Genomic DNA, 25446 nt, shown 5'->3' with positions numbered 1-25446 from the left:
TTTTTAACATCGTGGACACAAATCTAAGAAAATACTTATTTTTGTTATGTTCATCATAGCTTTTAAAAAGATATTTATTCTTGTTCTTTATAAATATCTTTATCGAATTTTGTGTTCAATATTTGAATATTAAGTAAAATATTTGGTAATAAACATATTTAAAATTATTAAAATTGGTTTTATTTTATTTTATTACTGAGTTTACGTACTTTTTACAAATCTGGTGAAAACATTAGAAATATGGTGATTTCTTTAGCAGAAGTCTGGTGAATAATTTTTTAGAGTGACGGCAACACTGCGAGGGAGATACGGCGAAATAGGAAGGTCCGCTCTTTTCCGATGCTAATTTTTAAATGTGATAATAGATATCTCTAGATGGTCGGGTGTGAGTTCACGAAAAATGTAGCTTTCGACATTTTCCTCGGCTACTTCGCGCTTTGAATTTTAATTCCGTAATCGTGTGCCACGAGCTGTAGCACGACGATAAAGTGCCAGAAGTCAGGTTGTACTGAAATAATTATTGTCCTCGGGAGAAATACGACCTCTTCAGTTTCTGTCGCCGTAGCATTGACGCATGAACTAAATTCTCTTTGACTGTTTCAAATCGATTTTCTTTTTCTTTTCTTTTTACTTACAAGTTTAACTTATTAATTCGATAAATGTGCAGAAAATATTCGTCGAAAAGTCGAGACATTGAAAAATTTTTAAAATTGTAGTTTTATTTGTGTAATTTTTTATTATATTACAATTTATATTATACAATAAAATTTATTATTTATTATAATTTTATTATATTATAATTAAGTTAAATTGAATAAAAAGAAAAGGAAAAATTTATTGTATATGTATATATATATATATATATATATATATATATATATATATGTATATGCATATACATATGTGTACATGCTTTGTATGAAATATTTGAAAAATACATAGATGGATTACCGAGTATACAGGTACATCCGGTGCATTTTCTGGATTAATTCCCTGCTGGGGGACGTTTGATTATTAATTCACACGATACGCTAGAGCTTGCGCCACATTTTTTATTTTTCTCGTCAGACAAAAGAGTCTTTTTCACTTCGCTCTTTATTTTTGTCCTTCCCTTTTTATCTTCCTGGGGGGAAAAAAAACTCTATATACGTCAAAGAGAGGGAGAGAGGAAGAGAGAGAAAAGTCAAAAAATTTTTAATTTTAAAGTTAAAAAGAAATATATATATTGTTTCACGAAGCATGAAGTTCTTGGGAAAAAATGAAGCCTATAAAGCGAGAATGCTTATCATTTGGAAAAAAATTAATAACACACGTGATGGTTATACGTACTACGCTTTTATGCGCTTTAGCATTTGCGGGCATCTCTTCTCGAAGAAATGTTATTCGATTATTATTAATTCACGCGACGCGCTAAAAAATCGTGCCGCATTTTCCATTCTTCTTGCCAGTCCCGCTTTTCTCTTTTTCTCTGTTGGAAAAAAGCGCGCCAGCGCGTTAACCAGAAGCTGGAGGATTTTTAATTTCAAATCGCTGTATCTGTCAGCGCTTTAATCCGTCCCATTTGTCATCTTGCGCCCCGTTTAGATATTCACATTTTCGCGAGAGGCTTTCGCGAGAGAGTGGAGAATATTAAACTACTCCGTGAAAAACGTTCGTCGACGGTATATAACCATCGTAGTATGATAAGAAGCACATCGTTAATCGATAAATGTTCCGCTCCGACGAGAATTTTTCCGCTATTTTTGCGCGTGTCGCATCAATTCGAATCCTCAATCCGGTAACAATCCAGAAGAGTGCTTGACTCGAGTACCCAACTCAGTGTAATAAAGATCTCCGCAATCTATCCAATTAATTATAATCAATTATCAATTCGAATCAATTATATACTTGAGAGACTATCCTCGATAGCGAAAACCTTATCGTTTTTATTCAAGTAATTTAACTTTTCGTCGTCTCCCATTTTTCTCTCTCTATATATATTTCTATTGCTTTCTTCGCACCGAATTATAAAATCTCATGAAAATACATAATCATACACAAATCAATATATTAATAATGTTACAACGAAATGATAACGATGCATATAGGGAGTATTTTTAAAAATATTAATTTTTTATATTTCGTATATTTATCTTGTTAGATCGTTACACATGTCTCCAATTTAAAATTTTATATAATGCTTTTGTACACGGTTTTCTGATAATAAAATATTATATTTCTCGTTAAAGTGACATATTTCTTTTTATGTTTAAATTATTTTTATAAAAGTATACTTTTGTGAAATACTTGATTTTTGCAAATTACAGATAATTTTTGTAAGCCGATAAGATTATATTTTGCATAATATTACTTTATGTTTTCAAACTCAGAGATATGATATAAAAATAATTTGTAATAAAAATGAGAGAAAACAAGAATCATATTAACGTGGAAAAAAATGTATATGAGTATACCCAACATAAAATCTTTCAAAGTACAAAGCTGAGAGCATATATCTTTGATTTTTTTTAACCACTTTCTACTTTTAAACTACATTCTACATTTTTGTTCGAAATAAAAATATGGAGTAAAAAATAACTTTTCATTTAAAGAAACATACATCACTGCATTTCTTCGATTATTTTATATTTCGAATATTTTCTCAAAAATTGTCCGAAAGTCATTGATATAAAATCTACATTTCATATGCATCTAATATTCCTCTCTGCAGTTTTATGTATGTGTATATCCTTTCCTCTATTTTCCGCTGCATTTTCCATATTTTCCGCATTCTGCAAGCTGACATATCATCAGTCGAGTGTCTCTCTCTTTCTCTCTTTTAGTAGAATTCGCTACTATGTTCTTGAGAGAAAGCGATCCCATGGGTAAATTACCCGGTCGGTTGTCATTGTCTTGACGACGAATTGAATTAACCGCTTTCTTCGATGCGCTCGACTTGGCCAAGTTTTTCTCTTCCGTCCTACAGAGACAGAGATTCTACCGGACAGGAATCCGCGCGCTTGTTAATTCGGCGATCCCTTTATTTCAGAGCTCCGTTGAACCGTGCCCGTGTCGACTCTTAATGGCCTCGCTGAAATATTCAATCGTCTGTCGTCGTGGAAAGCAGGCGAAATATCCCGACTCTCCCCCCTTCCTCCGCGGTTCGCTCGTAATTGTCTTTCGCAACTGCACCGGGCTTTTTACCCTCCACTCGTCGAGGACGACTCTTAACTCCTTTTTCCTTCCGGTTACGGTTTTACACCGTAGGTATTTTTTTCGCTAGACCGGTCTGCGAATTTCCCACGGGCGATAAACCCCTCTCGGGTCGATGCATCTGCTATATCGGGTAAACGCGCCAAGTTCTTCCCTAGCTTCTTGCTTTTGGAAACAGTATTTTTACTGTTACTCCCCGGATTGCTCCCCTGACTTACTTTTGCCTTACTTCGAGGCGATATTGTTTTACTCGAAGCACGCGGAGTGTGCCGGCTAAAACGGCAACATTTTCTTCCGCTGATTTCGTTACTTTTCTCGAAAATTAAGAACGATTAAATTAATTTCTTGCCTCTGGAAAAATGGGAGAAAGTCAAGTTCAACGTTAATATAAATCACTGGAATTTTAAATTAACATTTATAATTGATTGAAAATGAAATTATTTTCGCTCATGTTTGATTTTCTTGATATTTTATTTGATGACTTTGTCAAGTTGTTATTAATTAAAGTGACCTTTTAAATTGCGAAATATTATCAAAAATAATAATGCTTACCCTCCATTATTAAAATATAGTAAATCATTAATTTTCAGTAGATTATTAATTGTCGAGTGTTTCAAATACTGTATAAAATCGTATCACGTCACAAATTGTTGCTATTCTAATATACAGGGTTTTTATAAAGTCTGTTGTCACCCTTATATTTCGCAAACGGCTTAAAATTATAAAAAACCGCGAAATACGCGAAATACGCACCCCTTGGGGGACATCCCCTCCAACTTTCTTAAAAGAGTAGCCGTTTGCGAAATATAAGGGTGACGACAGACTTTATAGAAACCCTGTATGTAGGTACAACAATATAAAAATACGGCGCAAAAGATATTTATAAATCCTCAGGCATCTGTGCTGCCTCAAAATTTCGCATATACAAATGCGTACAAAAGCGTGTAATAACTTGTGTACAAAAGGAGGAAGTAAAATCCCCTTTTAATGGCGACTCCAGTGTTCAGATTTATTAAAAGCCAAGGGAGAGATAGCCATTTGGAACCGCACCTTTGTTCGCTCTTAATCATGACCGCTGTGTTGCTCTCTGACTCTCATCTCTCAACAAGGTTCTCTCTCTCCCTTTATATATATATATATATATAGTCCACCACTCTCTCGACTCGGCCAAGTTCTCTTCGGCGCGAAACAATGGCGCGCGTCGTCCGGAAGTTATCCCAGAGGCTTTGCACGGGAAGAACTCGTAGGGACACGTTGCTCGCTTGGCTTGTCCGAGACAAGCTTCAGACCGGCGATGACAATCCCCGAGGACGTCGACGGCGACGAGGAGCGGCCGGCCGTGCCAACGACCAGTATTTTGCATACAAATAACCGCAGCTGTCGCTATAGATTGCTCTCGACAACCGGCGAAGCGTACGCGTTACCGAATTCTTCAATTTCGATCTAACGAATCGTTCATTCGAATCGTCCTTTCAGTAACACTATCTCGTTCGACGCAGAAAATTGGCAATATAACGATCTGGTGGGGATTCCACGGGGGTAGACGGGATTTAGATTGGAAATTATGCTGGAATTTGCTTTGGTGCTTCTAACAATTTTATGAATTTTGAAAAATATTCCAAGGAGGAGGAAAGTCCTGGGAAAGGACTTTACAAATGCCGAACAATTTATGTACAGCATATTGCCAATCTCGTCAATATTTTTCTTTAGAATTTGTGCTTTCTATATACAAGATGAATCTCGAGCAATTTTCCGTAGGAATGACAAAACTTTACAAAAATCGTCAAACTGTTCGAGGATTGATTTTACTAGAGTTGCTTTTGTGAAAGGTCTGTTGTTCGAGAAATCTTTGTCTTAATGACAATTATAATTCTAGTCGCCTTTCAATTTCGAGAGATCCGCGAAGAGGAGAGGGAACAGAAATGACTTGTCGAAGAAAGGAGAGGGCGGGAGAAAGGAATTACTCCCCCTGGGAAATCAGTAGACACTATCTTTGTGAATTCTACCAAGATTCTTTTTAGAAAATTCCTCCTTCGGACAGCACTAGAGGACGGAGATAACGCTTTATAAAACGCTCCACCTCGCGTTCAAAAAGACATCTCCCGTCCATCTTTTTCATTCTTCTAAATTTCGTCAGACCATATGTGTGCGTTTTTTTATTTTTTTAGAAATTCTTTTGGCGATTATTCTACAATCTCCAAACATAATTCGCGCGTCCATATTCCAATTTTCGATTTTCACCACTCGTGTGTTTTAAAGGGCATAAATATGTATCGCGTTAATTTTAGAAACAGAATTTCTTTTGAAAAACACGCACCATATATGCGATAAAAAAAGCTTTGTCTCCATAAATATTTAAACAATTTCCTATTATACCCCGCGATAAAGGGAATGAAATTAAAACTCCGATAATTCTTAACTACGTCTTTTATATAATTTCAGAGAAATATTTTATTCTTTTTATAATATAATAGCGCTTTCTCCGTGTCTCTCTCCGGTGGGAAAGAAACATGATTTTCGAGAAACCGTAACCAATCTTTTTCGCGTGGAGTTTCAATGGGAATATCGTTAAAAAAAACGGGAGGGAGAAATATAGATGCCGCGATTCTTCCCACGATTCGCGTTCGAAAATTGTATCCGGAATATATCGCGAGCGATTCCGTGCGGTTTCCCCGATGTCGAGACATCCGCGAGCATCAGAGTCGCGACTGGTGATGCATCAAGACGTGTAATGTTGCTCGGGAATTTCGTGTAGTCTATTTTCTTTTCGACGCTTTTTGGCACCGATCCCGACGCTCGTTGGCGCCCATCGTCGTCGTCCTCGTCGTCGTCGCGAGCTTTTCACCGGCTTAAGGAAACAAACTGTAAAAGCCCGTACACGCGGCATGGGGCATTTCTACATACATATATGTATACATATATAAAGATATACATGGAGTGTATATACATTAACGGCGCGCCGCTGAATCCTGCCGCGGCTCGTTGACATTTTAATTACATTGCTGGCGCAAACGCGGGCGGTGAGATTGCGCGAAACGCCCGCGACCACATTTTCTCCCGAGTGACTCGCGTCGAGCGCCAGGATACGAGGTTTGTATTTCGACTTTCGAGCACTATTGTAACTCGAGTTTTCGCGCGACGCGGTGTTATATGTATATACTTACATGATACGTGCGAATTATTTACTGCAACGTAACGTTTATTTCGCGTTCAACTGCGATGATTAAAAGGCTTTTTAGAGCATCGCGATTTCGTATAGAAATGGTTGGTTGTAACGTTGATGTATCCCGATGTACCCAGTTATTTTGCTATTCCGATCCGGGCTTGTTACTTTCGAAGAAGAGCGAGATCTTTCGTCCCTTTCGCGATTTGCATTGCAAAACGCGACGAGATTCCGGCTCTGTCCCACGAACATTTTACTACGTTAGACGGAGAGGGAGGGGGTGTAGGAGAGACCTTTCTCTCATCAATTACAAAATTCAAGATCGAATATATACTTGGTTAGTTCCTCCGCGAGGAGAGAGAAGCCAATTTGGCCGGATCGGAGAGAGTCGGGTCGGAAAGTCGAAAAATGCCGGGTTACCGTTAATTAGCGGATGTACCGTCGCGGCAGATGCGAGCAAGTTTAACGAGCGGCGTGCTCAATTAGAAAGTTCGCCGTCGGCAAAAGTATGATCAACGTATACTTTGCGCCTCTACCTCGCGAACTGCCAAATTTGCGACTGCCTATTATCGTTATGATCATTGTAACGGAAACAGCCCGGCGGCCGTTTTTGTGTCGGCGGTCTGTAAACCCTCAAATTGCGACCCCAAATTGATTCGAATTATCTCTCTGGTCGGTTGTATATGTATAAAACATGGCTTTTATCGCAATGCGATCTTCAAGTGATTTTTGGGGAGAGAAATAAAATTTAATAAAATTTATGAAAAGCTATTTTTATCATTTTATTTGATAAAATAATGGGAAAAGTTAAAAGAGAACATGTTCTTAACTTTTCATATAGGTATCCGGGATATTAAAAATTTTCTATACTAATATCTGCTTTTTTATTACATTAGTAACAACTCTTTTTGAACATTTATACCGCAAGTTTTTCCTATTCAACTTTATTCACAATCATATCGTGTTCAACTTTTAAAATCATATAGTAAAAAGATATACAAATTTTTTGCAATTTTTGTTCTCTTGTGTTTTCAAATATTTATTTTGAAAAGTTGCAAACATTCCGCAAAAATTGGGAACATATTTTTGTAAAAACATGTCGTGCCACAACGTGTGATGATGTAATATTCTCGTTTATCAGCGGGCTTTCGCTTTACAAGATTTTTCATTCGGTCAAAAATTCTTTTGAATCTGAATTTTTTCTCACACGCTGTCCTAAAATTTCGATCAACGCGCGGGCGGATATAAAATACATATTGTTTTTTTTTTTTATTTTTATTTATCAATGTTACAGCAACAGTCTGACACAATGATCGATCTCCGCCATTTGGAGTACTCTGTAAGCATTCGAGCAATGTAGTTTGCCGGGTGTAATCATTCACCGTTTCGAACGTTGGGAAAAATACGCGGAGGCTTCCCGTAAATCACTGTGTCGAGTGCACCCTCGATACAGGGTTGCAAGGTGGGTTAACTTCCCTCTCAACATATACACAAATTCTTTCGAAAATTTAGCTCGTGCTCACCTACTTTCATTTTTAAACATCCAGTCCTTGAACCGGACCTGGTTAATCTAGCTCTTATAAAACGTCTCTCGAGAGACGGTAAAAGTCTTTTTGCTGCAAAATATCGCTCTCCTTTCAAAGGGATACACAAGTATATATTTTTGTCGTTTTCCAGGACACTTATATTTTAGATAAAACATAAATTAAGATTATCACAAGTGCGAAATACATCTGCATTAAAATGTTTCGCAAAAACAAAACTTTTTTAATTCGATAAGGATTATAAACACGATATAGAGTTTTCGGGGAGGGTAAAGTTTACAACGACGATCGAAGCAGCGATCGAACACCCAATATCCTTTCTTCCCTTGAACAAAAAGCACTTTTGGTATCTTAGGAAAATTTTCTGTATGCGTATAATAATTTCCCATTTACGCGTGGGAGCGCAAAGTTTCGTAGGGAATATTTATGAGACCGCGCCCGGTGCATTAACGGTGGCGCGAAAGATAACGCGCTTACTTCGATATTTTATCCCGTCGACCAACGTTTTTGCGATAACAGAGAAATATGTATGCGCAAAAATTCGCGCAGATAACTGCTATTGTAAATAGTAGTTCCAGCGATCGCTCCATACATTTTTTGTACTTTGTATATACACAATTTATATTTACTTTTTTTAATGAATTTATTATATGTATTATTATATATATTTTTAAATATATATATAATAATACATATAATAAATTACTATATTATTGTATATATATATATATTTTTTTTCTTATATATTGTGAATGAGATTACATCAATTTATATATATTTACACAATTTAAAGGGAATAATGATAGATGCTAATTCTTTTTTTGCGGGACACATGTGAAATACATATGTGTGATTTATTTGAAACGTGCTTTGTTTGCCTAATACTTTAGGTATTACTTTAATTTTATTTGAAAAAAAATGTTTCTAACTATACCTTTTTAATCATCATCATTGATTGTTAATTTGATATTACTCGATAATAATATTCATTGATTACATTTCGCCAACTTTGTTTCTCCGTAACTTCGATTCTTATATATTCGAAACTTTAATTTTTCTCCGCGTTAAGAGCGATCTTTGTCAATATTTACACTATCTATTATCTACTTTATCCGAAGAATCGCCAATTTACTGTTTGTTATTAATTTTCTCGACGTTACCAAAAAAGAAAACGTTTGGCTCAATTTATTAATAAAAGAGAAATAAAGTCACGTATGTTATTCATCACCAAGCTGCAATTCTTCAATCTATATGATAAAAAAACATGAAAATTCAAAATATTTTGTTTACGTGTTTCACTTCCATAAAACAAAGGATAAAAGATACGTAGATTGATGTGAGAAAAATCCATTTATAGTAAAAAAAAATCACATGGTTTTACTGAAAAAGCAAAAATGGCTCTCAAACGATTATAAAAAGATTAAAATTGATGTTTATTATTATAAATTTTACGTAAAGATATAAAAAGTGGAAGTTCTGTTACGCTTTCTTGTACCATTAAACAATCATTTTATGCAATACTTACCATGAAATGTTCCGTACAATCTAGACGACATTAAAGTAACATCAACGTTTTATCCGCCCACTTGATAATTTCTCTTTTTTATAGTGTTCTTTTCATGTCATTTATGACACTAATCATATACAATATATTAACAATCGATCTATATTTTTTTTCTTCTCTTTCATTCTTTTATTGCTACAATTGAGGCGATTAAGGCGTTCAAAGATCTGTTTTGAAAGAAGCAAAAAAATATAAACATATATAGGTATACATTTGCGTCTTTCAAAGCAGATTTTCGCGAACGTTAATCGCCTCAATTGCGAGGCATGAAGAAGAAGAAGAAAAAAAGAAGAAAATGCAAAGCTGCGGAAAATGAGAAAAGAATTGTATATCTGTTCTTGCAGAAATTGTCGCGCGTAAGACCCGAGAAATGCGGCAAAGGCCGCCGCGCGCTATCAATCTGTTCCCGAAGAACAGGTAATACGCGCGCGAATAAGTTTCCGAGGGGAATCCCGATACGGCGCGAAATCCAATTCGCATCGACGAGTGGGTGCGAAGGGGAGGAAAGAGGCATTCTTCTGGAAAATTGCGGGAGATCCGGGAATATTCGTGCGCCTTTATAGCCGCCGCCGCAGCCCTCGAAGCGCGAACGTCAGAAAAGCGAGAGTATTCCTCTCCCGTTACTCTCTCTCGTTTCCGCGCGAGAACGGAAAGTTATATTCGCGCGTGAAGCTAACGCGGAAGGAAGCTATTTAGAAGACACATCAAGGGAGAACGAGAGCGAGAGAGATCCTCCTGTTTCTCACCTGACTTCTTCTTCCCGGTGTTATGTTCCTAGCAATTGTCTCGACGCCTCGAATCGCGATGCGCCGGCGAATATACCTAATACTCGTCGCATTTTCTCGCTTTAATCCAGCCTTTGTCAACTGTATCTTGCCTAGCTCGAATTTCCCGGAAATGCACGTACGTTTCATCCATTTGTCTATCTCTCTCTCTCTCTCTCTCTCCCTCTCTCCCTTTGTCTCTCTGTGCGACTACAGTAGTAAACCGTATAAATTTTAATTCCATTAGATAAATTTTGATTGTGTGTAGATATTGCATTAAAATGTATGGTCCGCAAACCTCTAGGAATCTCACACTGGATTATTATCGACTATGCGGAGATGGAGCAAGGGGCAAGGGAGGAGGAGAGGGTTGCGCGGAGGAATTGAATTCGTAACGAGATTGTTCATTAACATGTACGATATAAAATCCGACGCAGGAGCATTATTAACGACGCGTGTGTCCTCGTACATGACCCGACCACGTATATAAGGTAGGGGGTAGGTTCACGGGGACGGAAATCGCGGCGGCCGCAAATTGGATTATCGGACTTTCGTGCGACGTGGGCTGATAAAAACGGGATCCGCCGGAACCCATGTCTCAAAGGGCCTAGAGGAGAATTATCGACAACCGTTCGTGGTCGTTGACACGTGTGGCAAAGGAAGTAAAAGGGCAACAAGATGCGATTCTTTTTTTTTTTTTTTTTTTCTTTCTTTGAATTCTCTCTCTCTCTCTTCCGCAGCAGCGCAGCGGAAACAACGGCGACGCCGCAATTTCACGCTGTAAAGCTGTAACTTTAAAGAGTAACTTTTTCGTTAGACGAACTATATATACGTAGGTAACGAAATTACTGGATGAACTCGTTGAAAAATTCGCGACGCGAGACGTGACGGGTCGCACCAATTCAAGTTGAAAGACTTTAAGTTACGAAACTTGCAATAAAACACACGTACTGCGTGAGAAAAATTTTTATGTATCTACGATTTCGTCAGTTTTATTAGATTCTTTTCTATTTATTTTTATTTATTTTTTTATCCACTTCGTCAATTTGTTTTCGAAATAGCTTAGCGTTCGAAATGGTTAACATTGAACGTAAAATATCGTTTTTATATACCGATACGATAGGCAGGTAATTTTTGAAGCAGTAAGATATATTGATATTGAATATTTGGAGATGGGAAAAATTCAGTAATGTTTTCTATGTCTCTTGGAGTGAGAAGCCAAGAAGAAATCTGAAGCAATAATCTATTTGAATAAAATGTAGAAAATTTAGTAGGTTAATTTAAAATTATCTTTTTAACTTTATATACCGAAATAATATCTTATATTTTGTTCTACATAAATAACTTTTCCTAAAAAATGTGGAATATTTTATATTATCTTTATACTTTAAAGTTATATAATATTTTGTTGTACAGTTAAATTATTTCTTTCTCATAAATTTCCTGCAGTTTAAAAAAATTGCAAGTATTTCGCAAAAAAACTGCAACATATATTTTTGTGACAAGAAAACGTTACATATAGTAACATATATAACGCTTGATTGTCGAAAGAACGTTTACTTTCGCAAAAGTTTCAAAAGTGATGCTTTTAAATCCGTATACTATATTTCATATGCATTAACCTGATATTTGCAGCGGGGAATCGAAACCTGTGTGCCGTTACGACCAATTTAATTATCGATGGTCACCCAAACAGAGAGAGACAGAGATATATATGTATACAGTTTGATATCATCGCGCGATATTTTCATTTTCGCGAAAAAGCATTCGCGCTAATTTACGGAGATATTATAACACAGTTTCAATTCCCAGGTTGTACATATTACATATTTACCTTGATTACAATGCAAACGCGACCGGGAAGCAGTAAGTCCCGCGTAACTTTGCGCGCCGTGTCGGTTCTCATTTCGGAGCGTGTTTTAGCGATTCGCGCGGAACATTGTGTATAGTCGTTCGAAACAAGCACTCGCGTAATTAATTTAGTTACGACATCGCCGCCGGTTCCGGAATTAATAATCGACAAATGGCGCGCGGCGCCGCGATAAGAGCGTTAAAAACTGCATTTTATCAGACGCGATCTCGCTCCAACACGCGACGGTCATTAATGCAAAACGATTTGACGCAAAACAACGTCCGGATTTTTTTCTTTTTTTTTATACGATTGACCGATATCGTCGCCCGTTTTTCTCAGATCGAAATTGAAAACATAATGGAAACATATATTCCTGGTAAAAAAAAAAAGGGGAATCGACACTCTGGACGCGACAAAAATTATTCATGCTGCAAGATTTATGACTCGATGAGAGTTTAAGTGGCGTGCGAAATTGTTCTTCGTACACGCGAATAAACATGCACAGTACTGTTTTTCTTGTCTCTCTCTCTCTCTCTCTCTCTCTCTCTGGCATCGCGCGAACGGATACGACAGCAAACTCACGTTAATTGAATCGCGAGGCTCCTAATAAGAAGCCCAAATACATTAGCATCCAATCCCGGCGGTACGTGGCCGGGGAAATAATTTGTGCGATTCCATTTCTCCTCTTCCAAACGATCGATCTGACGAAGTTGCATTCTAGCAGAAGGAGATATTACCGGTCCATGCGTGCGCTCACTTGGGAGCAGGATGTTCTCGCACGTCTTTGACGCTCTTTATCACGTTTTCGTCCTTTCATATATATATATATATATATATATATATATATATATGTATATACCCAGTGTGGTGCTTAGATGATTTTAAAATTAGCTAGATAAAGATGAGATAAAAATATGTAAATTTATCTTAGATAAGATGAAGATGATTTTGTTTTAAATATATCTAGATAAAAGATAAAATTATATGGCGATTCATCTAGATAACTTCCAGATAATCTTATTTTTTGACCGCTTATGTAAACAGTTATAAAAAAATGTAAATTTTAAAAGGAATATAGAAATATATATATTTTTATTTGTAAGTTTTTATCGCTTACTGCTTAAGTTCTACTACTTAAGTATTTTTATATGCTAATGAAACTCTAAATCAAATTATCTGAACATTATTCTAGATAATTTAATAAAGATAACATTTTTTTTATCTAAGATGCAGATATAGATAATACATATTTGTATTATCTATATAAAGATAAGATGATGCAAAAATTTTATCTAGATGATCATCTATATAATTTTATTTAGATAACAGTAATATATAAACTTGCACAGTTGTCTCACAGATCAGTCTCGTTCGAAATAGAAATTCAATTTTTTTTCTTTCATTTGATTTGATCGTTGCTCTACACAAAGGAGAGCTCGGAATGATATTTTAGAGAGATAAACGAGCAGGTTCGAAAACGCGAGAGAGCGACGCGCGGAGATAAAGACTAAATTAATTGGCGGAATAAAAAGGCAAAAAAACCTATGGGTGTTGCGCATCGCAAAACCACATCTGAGGTCTATAAGATTAACCGTTATATTGCGCACCGTTGTTATCGCTTTCCGATAACGGGCGCGTCGTTGGGTATTACTTCTCTCAACATCAACAATTCAATCCGTATCTCTCCCGGGGAATGGGAAGCCGGGCTGACCATCCGTGCATACCGCGTGTCTTTTGGGAAATACGTTGCTGTAATCTAACGCTGTATAGACTATCCACCGACCATCGCATCTAGCGCGAGGTGCAAGCTTTGGCTGTATTTTGAATAAATCATTTTCGTTATCGCCTCGCGTTCGTCCTGTCACGTCCTTTTCTACACGTGACACCCTGACATATATATTCGTTCTTGCGCGCGCATCGACAGGATTCATTATACGGTGTTACAACTATCGAAAGTTTTCGAAACTCCCGATTTTCCAAGAATTTCGGCGACTTTATCATTCATGAAACTTTATATAAGAACTCTAAGCACACAAGTGGGAAGAAAACTTGTCGGCGAAGCTACGACGTCACGTATGCATTAGATTTCCAGCCATTTTCCAGTCTATCGAACTTGTAAGTTGAGAGAATTTATTAAATATAGGAATTATAAATTACACCCTCGATCCCCAGTCCGGCTCAGCAAGTAATATTTAATCGAAAATACGAGAGCGAATAAACTCGTAATTCGATATTTCTATATAAGTGGAGATGGCTCAACATGTCTCTCCCCTCGTATTTTTCGTTCAAGTTGGACGGACGTTTCCATTTCTGTATATCGCGAGATATCTCTAGCGCGGCAATCGATACGACTTTTACACACAAGCGGATAGATTGCCCTTCCGGATAATAATTAGCGTCTGGCACGAAGTTTATCGCACCGGTGCCGAGGGTAATTTCCCCAGAGGATGCAAACAGCCGCGTTGTAAATTTGGTTACACGCGAATACACCAAACACGTGAAATATCTTCGAACCAAAGCCGGATCTCGCGTTCGCGGAAGCTACAATTACTTTCATCCGTTTCGCCTAATTGGTAATTATTTTATCAGCGTTCCCTTAGACAATGATTTGAAATCGATGATTCGAAATTGATCCAATGCTATAAAATTTTATACGCAATTTTTTAAAATATACATTTTGATCAATTCCGCGCAAGTAACTGTATAAAATTGTTATAAAACTTGTCCTTTATTAATAGCAGATTCTCTGGCCAATTTAAAGACAAGTTTTTTCTTAGTGAAAATGTCGAGAGAGATCATTTTTTGCGTTATATATCTTTGAATAACTTTAAGAGTAACTATAAGCTTGATATTAAAATTTTAAAGTAACCTTTACCTAAAATTAAACGAGCGCAGTTTTGCTAATCTTTTAATTCTTCAAAGTTTATAGTTTGCTTTAAAAGCTTCTTTTAATCACTTATAACTCAGAAATTATTGATGCCTCGGTATTTTCACTAGGAAAAATCATCTCGAAATTGATCAGATAATCTGTTATTAAAAGGACATCCGACGATTTTCAGACATTTTTCTACATTAAATGTATACTATTATTAAATAGTGATTTTTTCAGTAATTATCTTTATTTTTAATATTTTAGTATTATTATACAAACAAGACTAATCGAATATTAATCGCATAATTCAATCATAAGATTACTACGACTTTTTTTCAATTTGTCTAATCATAGAAAAATATTTTTTCCCAATTTTTTCAGAGAGCGTGACAATCTGACAGCCAGCGAAGTTTCAAAAATCAGTATTCGCCAGTGACATTTTATCTTTGATTTTCCGGTGTTTTCATTCATCAACAATGACCCGCGGACGCGAGCGCGGATTCGGTTGTTAAAATTCACAAAAACTTCCATCACGCCGCGATATGCGCACATACAGAGGTTGTGCCACCACGTGTGATTTTCATTTTAACGACGATTTTTCTTTCGTGAATTTGAAGAAAAATATCGATATACAATCTTTTTAAGTAATTAACAAACTTAATTATCTTTTATGAAATGAGAAAATTTTATACACATTTTCTAGGGTGTGTGAAGTTGGCACCCCTATGTTATGCTATCATAGTTCTGTTAAGAGTTCCGAGTTATTTAGAACCATAGAAAGAGATGTTGATAATTTTTAGAACTAGTTCCCGTCATTACGATAACGAAAATCAGTTTCAAAAAATAGGGGTGCCAACTTCACATTTTTTTACACATCGAGTTCCAATAGTTTTTTGAGCAGAGTTTTAAGCTTCTTTTAAATAGTTATAATAGTTCGTGATTATTTTTTGAAAGAATTCTGCAATTTTCAGATAAAAAAACGTATCTTCGATATTGAAAGTATGTTTTTTTATCTCTATAAAAATTGCAAAACTCTTTCAAAAATTAATCAGAAACTATGTAACTATTAAACAATTTAAATTTACTCACCTCACGGTTGCTCCTTTGTTGCCCGATGCCTCCCCGGGCCTCCTTCTCGTTCAAGTTTCGAAACACTTGCATTCGCGTTATTTATTTTCGTTCGCGACGCGCGGCGACGCTCGGGTTTTAGCTATCGCGATTACGATATTGGTACGTGCAACGCGATCGGATTTATACGATAATTAACTACCAAAGACGCTAATTAATACACTCGTCCTTTCGCGGACCGGCATGAAGCGCGCGACCATTGATCACGAACAATCGAAGAAGAGCACTGGAGGTGGAGTTAGACTGGCACTGCCAGGTTCGGAACGCGCAACGATACGTCGCGCCGAGTCGTAGTGGTGGGGTCGCGACGTGGGAGCTCAGCGAATCACGTCGCGACTACAGACGGTATGTAGTCGCGACGTGATTGGGCTACTGCACACAGGACGCGTTGACGCGTTACGCGTGGTGAGAAGGCGACGCGTTAGCCAATAAAAGTTGGATCGAATCCAACTTTGACGCGCGGCAGAAATCTGATTGGCTATCGCGTCGCCTTCTCACCGCGCGTAACGCGTCAACGCGTCCTGTGTGCAGTAACCCATTCGCCGAGCTCCACGTCGCAACCTCTACATACCCCCACCACTACGACGTGGCGCGCGTGTCGCTGCGCGTTCCGAACCTGGCAGTGCCAGTCTAGCTCCACCTCCAGTGCTCTTCTTCGGTTGTTCGTGATTAACGGTCGCGCGCTTCTTGCCGGTCCGCGAAAGGACGAGTGTATTAATTAGCGTCTTTGGCGGTTAATTGTCGTATAAATCCGATCGCGTCGCGCGTACCGACATCGTAATCGCGATCGCACACGTGAAATTGATCTCGTCGGCCGTGAATCCCGCTCAATATTCGTCTCGCTGCATCCTTCAGTGACTTGAGTGCGTCGCGGCCAAGTCGCTCTCTTGATCATCTTTGTTCGATAAGCCCCTGCGAAAAGTGGGTCTTGGAGAAAGCGGCGACGCGAAAATGGAGCTTCGGTTTTATTCGCGCGCGAATAAGCTCTCGCGAGTCTCGTGTTTTACCGAAACGCGTCGAAGATTGTGATAGCTAAAATTCGGGGGTCGCCGCGCGTCGCGAGCGAGAAACAATAACGCGAATGCAAGTGTTTCGAAACTTGTACGAGAAGGAGGCCCGGGGAGGCCTCGGGCAACAAAGGAGCAACCGTGAGGTGAGTAAATTTAAATTGTTTAATAGTTACATAGTTCCTGATTGTTTTTTTAAAGAGTTTTGCAATTTTTATAGAGATAAAAAAACATACTTTCAATATCGAAGATATTTTTAAAATATCAAGTTCTGGGGAAAGACGTTAGAGTTTTGAATCGTACTCGATAAGACAAGAAAAAACGTGAAAACCGCATGGCTCTATCTATTATAGTTTCAAAGGGATTGATTTTTTTTAAATTAATACACTTTTACGAAACATTTAGAAAATCACGAACTCTAACGTTTTTCACGAGAACTTGATATTTTAGAAATATCTTCGATATTGAAGGTACGTTTTTTTTATCTAAAAATTGCAGAACTCTTTCAAAAAATAATCAGAAACTATATAACTATTTAAAAGAACCTTAAAACTCTGCTCAAAACTATTAGAACTCGATGTGTAAAAAAATATGAAGTTGGCACCGCTATTTTTTGAAACTGATTTTCGTTATCGTAATGATCGGAACTATTTCTAGAAATTATCAAGAACTCTTCCTATGGTTCTAATTAACTCAGAACTCTTAACAGAACTATGATAGCATAACATAGGAGTGCCAACTTCGCACACCCCATTTTATACACATTTTCATAATTTCGATATAATTGATGAAAATCTGGCTCTTTCTTAAAAAATGCTAAAAGTATCAAAAAAACTTAAACGATATACTATATATTATTCCCTATAAATAAATATCAATGTTTATTTGAAGTTAATAATCGAGGGGAGCAATATCTTTATAACTTATTGTATATAAATGGATAAAAATTAAAAAATAACTCTGAACGTAACAAAATATATAGATGAATAGATGGGAGTTGAAAAATTACTCCAATTCGTTTTTTCCCATTATTTTATAAAAACCATTTTTGTTTTACATTTTATTGTTTTTTATATCGATACAGATATTTATATTAAATTAGGTCTGATTTTTTATATATATTTATAACAATATTTTATTTAGAAATATTTTTTATTTTTGTGCAAAACAGGCTTTTTAAATTCTAGATTTATTCTTTTTGTAAAATTTTATATTTTTTTATTTCTCTGTTTTTTACTTATTATTTCTCAATCTCCGTATGCCGATCACTTGCGAAACGTTATATGTATAAAGATTGCGACGTAAGCTTCCATCCCTTTAGTAAATACTCTCTCTAGTGTGACTTTCGGCAAATACCTTCAATTTAAAATTGACAAGTCAAGGATTTCCCTTCGGTCTCTTTTTTGCAAATACCGGAAATGTGGTATTTGCAAAAAGAGTGTAAAGGATCATCCTTCCTGTGCTTTACTCCCAATAAGTACGAGAATCGTATATATTCGTGATTTTCGCATCCGGTTCGAGTCGTTCAACAATCTCGAATGTTCATATCGTCGTTTGTCTGACGCTTATTGTCGTTCCTAATGCCGGCGATCATCATCTCGATGTCCTCCGGATCGTCGAAGCAATTCGACACGATTTTGGGCTTAACATTAATATCGCTAGCCAGTAATATTATGCGATCGTGTTCTCCAGTTTCTGCAACACCGGGATTATGATACAGCCATGGCTGCCGACGTATTGTATTTCCCCCAAGTGTCTGACAACACTCGAGTATTCAAATTTATCAGCGATATAAGATTTCGATCGAAGATTCCAACTTGAAATGTTTTCTCGAATGCCCAATGACATCATCGATGATCTCAATCGTTTAATTATAGGTACAACGGATAGGCGGAATTTAAATGTTGAATACTTGAAAAGTCATCGACGCATGGATCTCTCTGTTTCGTGACAAATAGTAAAATAAATATAAATAATAATTAATATATGAATCAACAATTTTTTAAAAGAGAGTTAACATGCTTAGTTTTATATATTAAAATTATTTTTGTGCGAAAAAATTTATCTAGCTTTGAAAAGAATAAAAGAAATTGTAAATTTGTTAAAAAGATGTGCGATCGAAATTTTGTTTCTCCTCTAGATAATCTTAAAAGTTTATTTTATTATACAAGTTCCATCGTTCGTTTCTTTATATAATGTACTTCAGAAAACAAACGACAAAAATGATATATTTTCTTATTTAACTCTTTTATATAAATATATAAATATAAAAATGCGCAAAAGAATATCAAAATTCGGAAAAGTACGATTTTTCGGATCGAAGGTCGTCTCTATATTGGCCAAAAACGATACGTTTAAGGGACTGTCTGGCGGTTTCCGGAACACCCTATATACATGCTTTTTATGGGGCACTTTTCAGCTTCATCCGTTTTATATGGATACTTTTAGCCCTTCGCATATACATATATATATATATCCGCGACATGCAAACAGCTTTTAGGAAGGTAGCGCGTCGCGCGCGGCTCTTATCGGCGCGATATTCCGCGCTCTCGCAGCGTGAAGCTTTTTTAAATGGGGTGTAAATCTCGCGCTCTTCACGGCGCATATACGTAACATGCAAAAACGGATGAAACGACAACACACGAGGAGTTTACATTTTCTTTCAATTACGCTCTTAATATTTTTTACAACAATTTTTTCCGTCGAGTAAATTAAATTCTTTGTTAGAAAATTTTTGCTTAAAAAAACCACATTAATTTATTAAAGCACGACAAAAATTATGTATTTTTTAGTTAGTTTTTTAAGTAAATTTTAATAAAATTATGAATGTAAAAATATGCGAAAGAGTGTGTCAAAAGTACGATTACATAAAAAAATTGACTTTTTATCTATGCACGCCTGGTAAAGCATGTCGAATATTTTAATATTGATCATTAATGGAGAATATTAAGAATATATCAAGGTTATTAAATATATGTTATTAATAGTATATAAAAAAATCTCTTCTAATAAAAAATTCATCAAACTTAATATCGAAAAAGCACCTTCAACGAAAGAGATGATGATACACGTATTACAAATAATCTAATTAGAAACAGAGATCATTAAAATTTAATTTTGACAATCGGGAAAAATGCATTCTCATTGTCAGTGAAAGATGATTAATAAAAAGTGTTGACTATATAATTAATTTCAAAATTTTAAGAGAGAGAAAGAGAGAGTCATTGTATCGAAAATGGAGAACTCGCAACGAAGGATAAATGTATTACTCGACATTTTCGTTGAGGAAAGAAATGACCTCAAATTGGTCAAAGAATACGAGAGATGAAAAGTGGTTCTCTACGGTCCGGGATACCGTGTATAAAGGAGAGTTATTAACTCTTAGGGAGGAGAGTAAAGAGAGAGAGAGATAAAAAGAGGTTGTGTTCGCTTTGCTGTACGCATTTCGCTACCGTAGAGAATTTAATAAGCCGCCTGCTTCCCAGCTTCTTCTTCCATTGCATCCATCGCGACGGAATGCATTCGATCTTCGAAACAGCACTTTCTAGTATAAGTCATAAGCCATGGCGCATAAACGATCTGCTGCAATATTATGTCGCTCATAAAGGAGAGATATTTTATAAAATGACAACGAGACTGATCTCGCGAGCATATATAATAGACTTTTTATATGCGTGTATAATAATATATAATTAATTTTTATTATTAATTATTATTTAAATGGATATTTTAAACATCATATGATCTCGATTGTATTAAAGGAGATTGGATTTGTGTATAAATGCGTACATTCAAATAGATGATTAAAAAAATGATACTTTCTTTTCAGCCTAATAAATTCTAGCTGTTTTACGCGCGCACCTGTTATATAGCTTTTATAAAATTTATGTTTGCATTCATATTCATTATATCGTAATGGTCCTATTTCAAAGGGTTGAAAGGCTCTCGTTTCTAGCAAACGCGTTTATCCGCCGACACACGCGGCGCTTTTCGTATATTAATTACCTGTTTAAAAAAGGCCACTGCGCGAAAGAGAAATGTTTCTTCAATGCTTGCATCCAGAGCTACTCTACGTCCGCAAAATTTTATATTTTATCGCAATATTTTCTACCATTCATATAATCATTCGCAAATATGAAAATAATGCAACGTTTAAAAAGAATTTCACGTACATAGAAATAATACGACAAGCGAAATTGTGCATATTATGTAAAAGATAAATTTCTTTATTGCTCCATTTTCTATAACATAAATGTATCAATGATCGACTCTCTCATTCCATCCTCTCTCTCTCTCTCTTTAGTTATCTTGTTTCTAACAAACACATTTATTCTCCGACACAGCGCGTTATTCGCTATACTAATTATTTCGACATTGTTTGTAATTGGAGAATACCACGTTGTGCAATGTGTGTTAATTAGTCGTAGCAGGGTTTGATCGGGTTTGACCAAACAGACCGGTTATTTGCGATCGAAACGCAATAACGCACCCGTGAAACCGTGTTTCAAAACGCGATATTCTTTCCGCATAAGATCCGATATCTATTTACGAATGTCGATGTAAATAAAATATTATTTATCACGATAACCTCGGCATTGCACGCGATATATTTGTCAATATCATAAAATGTTTCGAGACGTATCTGGTAACAATTTTGAAAACAGTCGACTCAATACTTTATTAATCATATAGAATTACTTTATTAATTTACGGATTTTCATGATGTTTTTATAGTTTATGACGACTCCATATTCATTCTGAGTATAGTGTATGGGAATAAAATAAAGTGGAGTAAAAGGAAAAGAAATAAGTTTTGTTAAAATAAAATAATTTTTGATACTTCTTACAATTTTTATGGCGCATCTAAAGTGAAAATTTATAAAATTACATGTTAAACCGTTGATTCCATGTTCCTCGAACTACATTCGTATGTCTTATGTTACGATTTATCGATTTATCGCGAGGACAATTCCGCGCGCGTCCTTTCAGTATATATTGATTATACGGTTAAGAGTAATTAGCGTTAATTGAACGGAGAGAGAGAGGGGTCATCCCAGTTATCGAGTCTGAACGAACGATCGTTTAACGGCCAATTAAATCTCTCGCCAGATTCTGCCAGGGATCGCTGTTGTTTGCCGTTGTCTCGCGATTACCAACTATTCCACAACCTTATCCAGGACCAGCTGTCAAATTGGGCGAAGGGTGAGTGTTAACAAAAAAATTATTTTATTAGGCTAAGCGAACTAGAGTCGTATGTATGGATATGTAATAATCTTTTTTTTCTCTCGAAAAAGAAATATACATTTCTTTTTTTATTCTTTGGCTTATTTTTGATTATATTTTTCAGAAAATTTAAGATTAAAATATATAAGAATTCTTAATCAATAATTTAAAAAACATAACTATCCAACTATATATAAATATTATGAAATGATAAAATTGTATTACGTTATGAAGATTAATATTCATATTAATATACTTAAAAATATGTAACAATTTTTATACAATACAAACTTTTCCTTTGAGAGAGCCACGAGAAAACGCGTGGAATAAAGTTTCTATTTGAAGACCAAACACCTACTTTAAGAATTAAAGTACTTTCAAACTCTCTACATCTCTTCTATTGTCATATACGTCTAATATACACGGGATTCTGTTCGCGCTAATCGCGTCTGGTCACCGGCGAGTCTTTTGAAAGCGTCAAGGAGAGAAGAAAATCCTCCTCACCGCGCGTCGAACGCGTATTTTCATCAAAGCGCTCCTTTCCGATGAAATCCCCGCATTTTCTTCACCTCGCTTCAGAAATGTAGCCGAGCTTCGCGTCCGGCGAGGGGCACACAAAAGCATCTTCTCTTATCTCCGTACTTTCTTGTTCTCCATTCCATCGGATTCCTCCTTTTGTCGTCTGATGCTCGCGCTCGAGTCCCCGACTGCACCTTCCGGCGGAGTCTCTTGTTCCTCCTTTGCTTCCTTTATCGTCGCGATATAAATCGATTCGATTTCACCTGGATTGGAATATATAAAGATATATAAAGACGTCCGCGAAGATGTTAAAGATGTGAATTTCGTGAGAATTTTGTGACGATAATACACGCACACATATGTGCCAAGCGGCGGTCGTAAAGTAAAAGCTTCAAATCTCCAATATTCATTCACCTGTTGAGCTCATTAACAAAGCGAATTTACCTACGTCTACTCGTCAACCGTATTTTTCTGCCGTAAATCTTAAATTAAACTTGCCACGACGATTTCCTCTCGTTATATTATCGTCGAATATGTAATTTTATATCATAAAATTTTTGTTTTCATTATTGATTAAGGATCAAGAATTGGTATTTTAATCTTAAATTTTCTGAAAAATATAATCGACAAAAATAAGTAAAAAATAAAAAAATTATTAAGATAAAAAAGGTAAAGAATATATTCAGTGATCACATGCGACTGTCTATAATTCGAGAAAAGATGGATTCGGGGTTGATATGTGAGAAATTGAAAAATAATCTAATATATTTAGTGTATCTATATGTGTGAGAGAGAGAGAGAGAGAGAATAGACGAATAAATAGCAAGGACAAATAATCCGGTGAAGAAGCGTGATTCGGTTCAGGCGGAAAAATACCTCGTTACAGACCTGGTGCGGTGTCGCTCTTTCAGAATCTAATTAACTCGCGACGCGCGATAAAACTCCATACGAGAGCGCTCGTTTCGAGCGCAAAATATCGCGTTATACTATGGGAGACCGCGCGAATCCGTTGAAATATGCAACGCGCATCGACGCGCGAGACGAGTATTCGCGTTTTGATCAACCGGAAATTAGAATTTTAATTTCCGTGACGCGCGTCGCCGATGTACTATACCCTCGTGTCATGTCGTGTTGGATCGATCGTCCTTCTCTTAAACTATGGATTTCTCCAAAGAGGAAACTGTATAGAGAGACATTAGTATGGATATATGTATGTGCGACGCGCGAGAGAGAGAATTTTATATATTTATTAAATAATAATAAACTTTTTTAATGCAAAATGTATAACATTCGCGTATAATAATTTTATTTTGTTAATCTTATATGCAATATAAAAATTATCAGCATTCTGTGTGCGATATTAAAAGGAATTGCTGATGAAAAGTCGATTCTGAAATTTCAACGCCATTATGTATGATGATTAAAATATTATCTCAGTGATCTCGCGACGCTCCACTTCGCGTCATTTATTCATCACTTCGAGAGCGGATGGAATTATGAGCGCGGGATAGAAGCTTATTTTAAGGGTGCGATCGATGCGACCCGGGTAAGAGCGTAAGCAACCGATCTTGAAATCGAGTCCGACGTTTCCACTGACTCGTGCAAATCAACGGATGAATTATTCATCGATCACGGGTGCCGTTGCCCTCCTTAAAACGTCATTCGTACCCTTGTTTCACCTTTCGTTTGATCGCATCGCAGATTGATAACCCGATAAATACCTGCCCACCGATTGGTTTATGATACACAGAATATGATGTCCATCGATGACGTGTGTCGCTTAAGGCTCCTGGGTCCTCACCGCGGCCATATTGGATTGTGACGTCAGAGGCGAGAAAGCACACGCTGAAAATTCTTAGATGCCATTTTTTAATGAAAAGATATTTCGATTAAACAGCACTTCAGATGGCTTTAGCACACTCTTAAAAACCCCCGAAAACTATCCTTTTCCCTTTGTAATCAATCAACATCTGTAAAATGATCGAGATATTAGACTTTGACATGCGGAATGACTGCGCATGTGCAAAGACCAGACGGACTGGGCTTCATAATATTACATTTTACAGCTGTTGATTGATTATAAAGGGGAAAGGATGGTTTTCGGGGTTTTTTAAGAGTGTGCTAAAGCCATCTGAAGTGCTGTTTCATCGAAATATTTTTTTATTTCGAAATGGCATCTAAGAAATTTTAGCGTGTGTTTTCTCGCCTCTGACGTCACGATTTCGACATGGTCGGAAAGGAGCCAGGAGCCTTAATACGTGTGTTCGCGTATTATATACACATCAGGAACATTTACGAAATTCGATATCTTCGATATAGATTAATTTTATAGTTCGAATCGAGACTAATTCGCAAAATTCAGGTGAATCTAATAAGGATATAATCGAACAAAATAAAATGACATTAATTTGGAAAAAAAACGCTAGAACAATTCATTGGATTATTAAACATCGAATTTATATTTATCGAGCTCATGCTGAGAGGATAAACACAACACTCGACACATTATTGGAGAAATCGCGGAAGAAAACAAAGTGGTAACTTTAGAGATCGCGTCAACGACGGAAATCCCTATTTATGGCGACCATTCGACATGCACGTGAGCCGGATATCCCTCG

General features: G+C 36.4%; 1 protein-coding gene across 2 annotated transcripts in view; it reads left to right on the top strand.

Moving 5' to 3' along the window:
* The window catches only part of Tpst (tyrosylprotein sulfotransferase), an 86363-nt gene that overhangs the window by 38516 nt on the left and 22401 nt on the right, over positions 1-25446 (top strand). Inside the window, exon 2 of one of the 2 annotated variants that reach the window (XM_083047252.1) lies at positions 22196-22288. The exons of the other annotated variant lie outside the window; for it this stretch is intronic. The gene's annotated coding sequence lies outside the window, so the exon portion shown is untranslated. The remainder of the gene's footprint in view (positions 1-22195; positions 22289-25446) is intronic. 2 annotated transcript variants of the gene reach the window in all.

This window comes from Prenolepis imparis, unplaced genomic scaffold, assembly GCF_030444845.1.
Source record: "Prenolepis imparis isolate NDT839.2.m4 unplaced genomic scaffold, iyPreImpa1.0 SCAF_9, whole genome shotgun sequence".
Classification (NCBI taxonomy): domain Eukaryota; kingdom Metazoa; phylum Arthropoda; class Insecta; order Hymenoptera; family Formicidae; genus Prenolepis; species Prenolepis imparis.
Note: the sequence above shows the minus strand (reverse complement) of the source record. Positions and strands in the feature narration are given on the sequence as shown.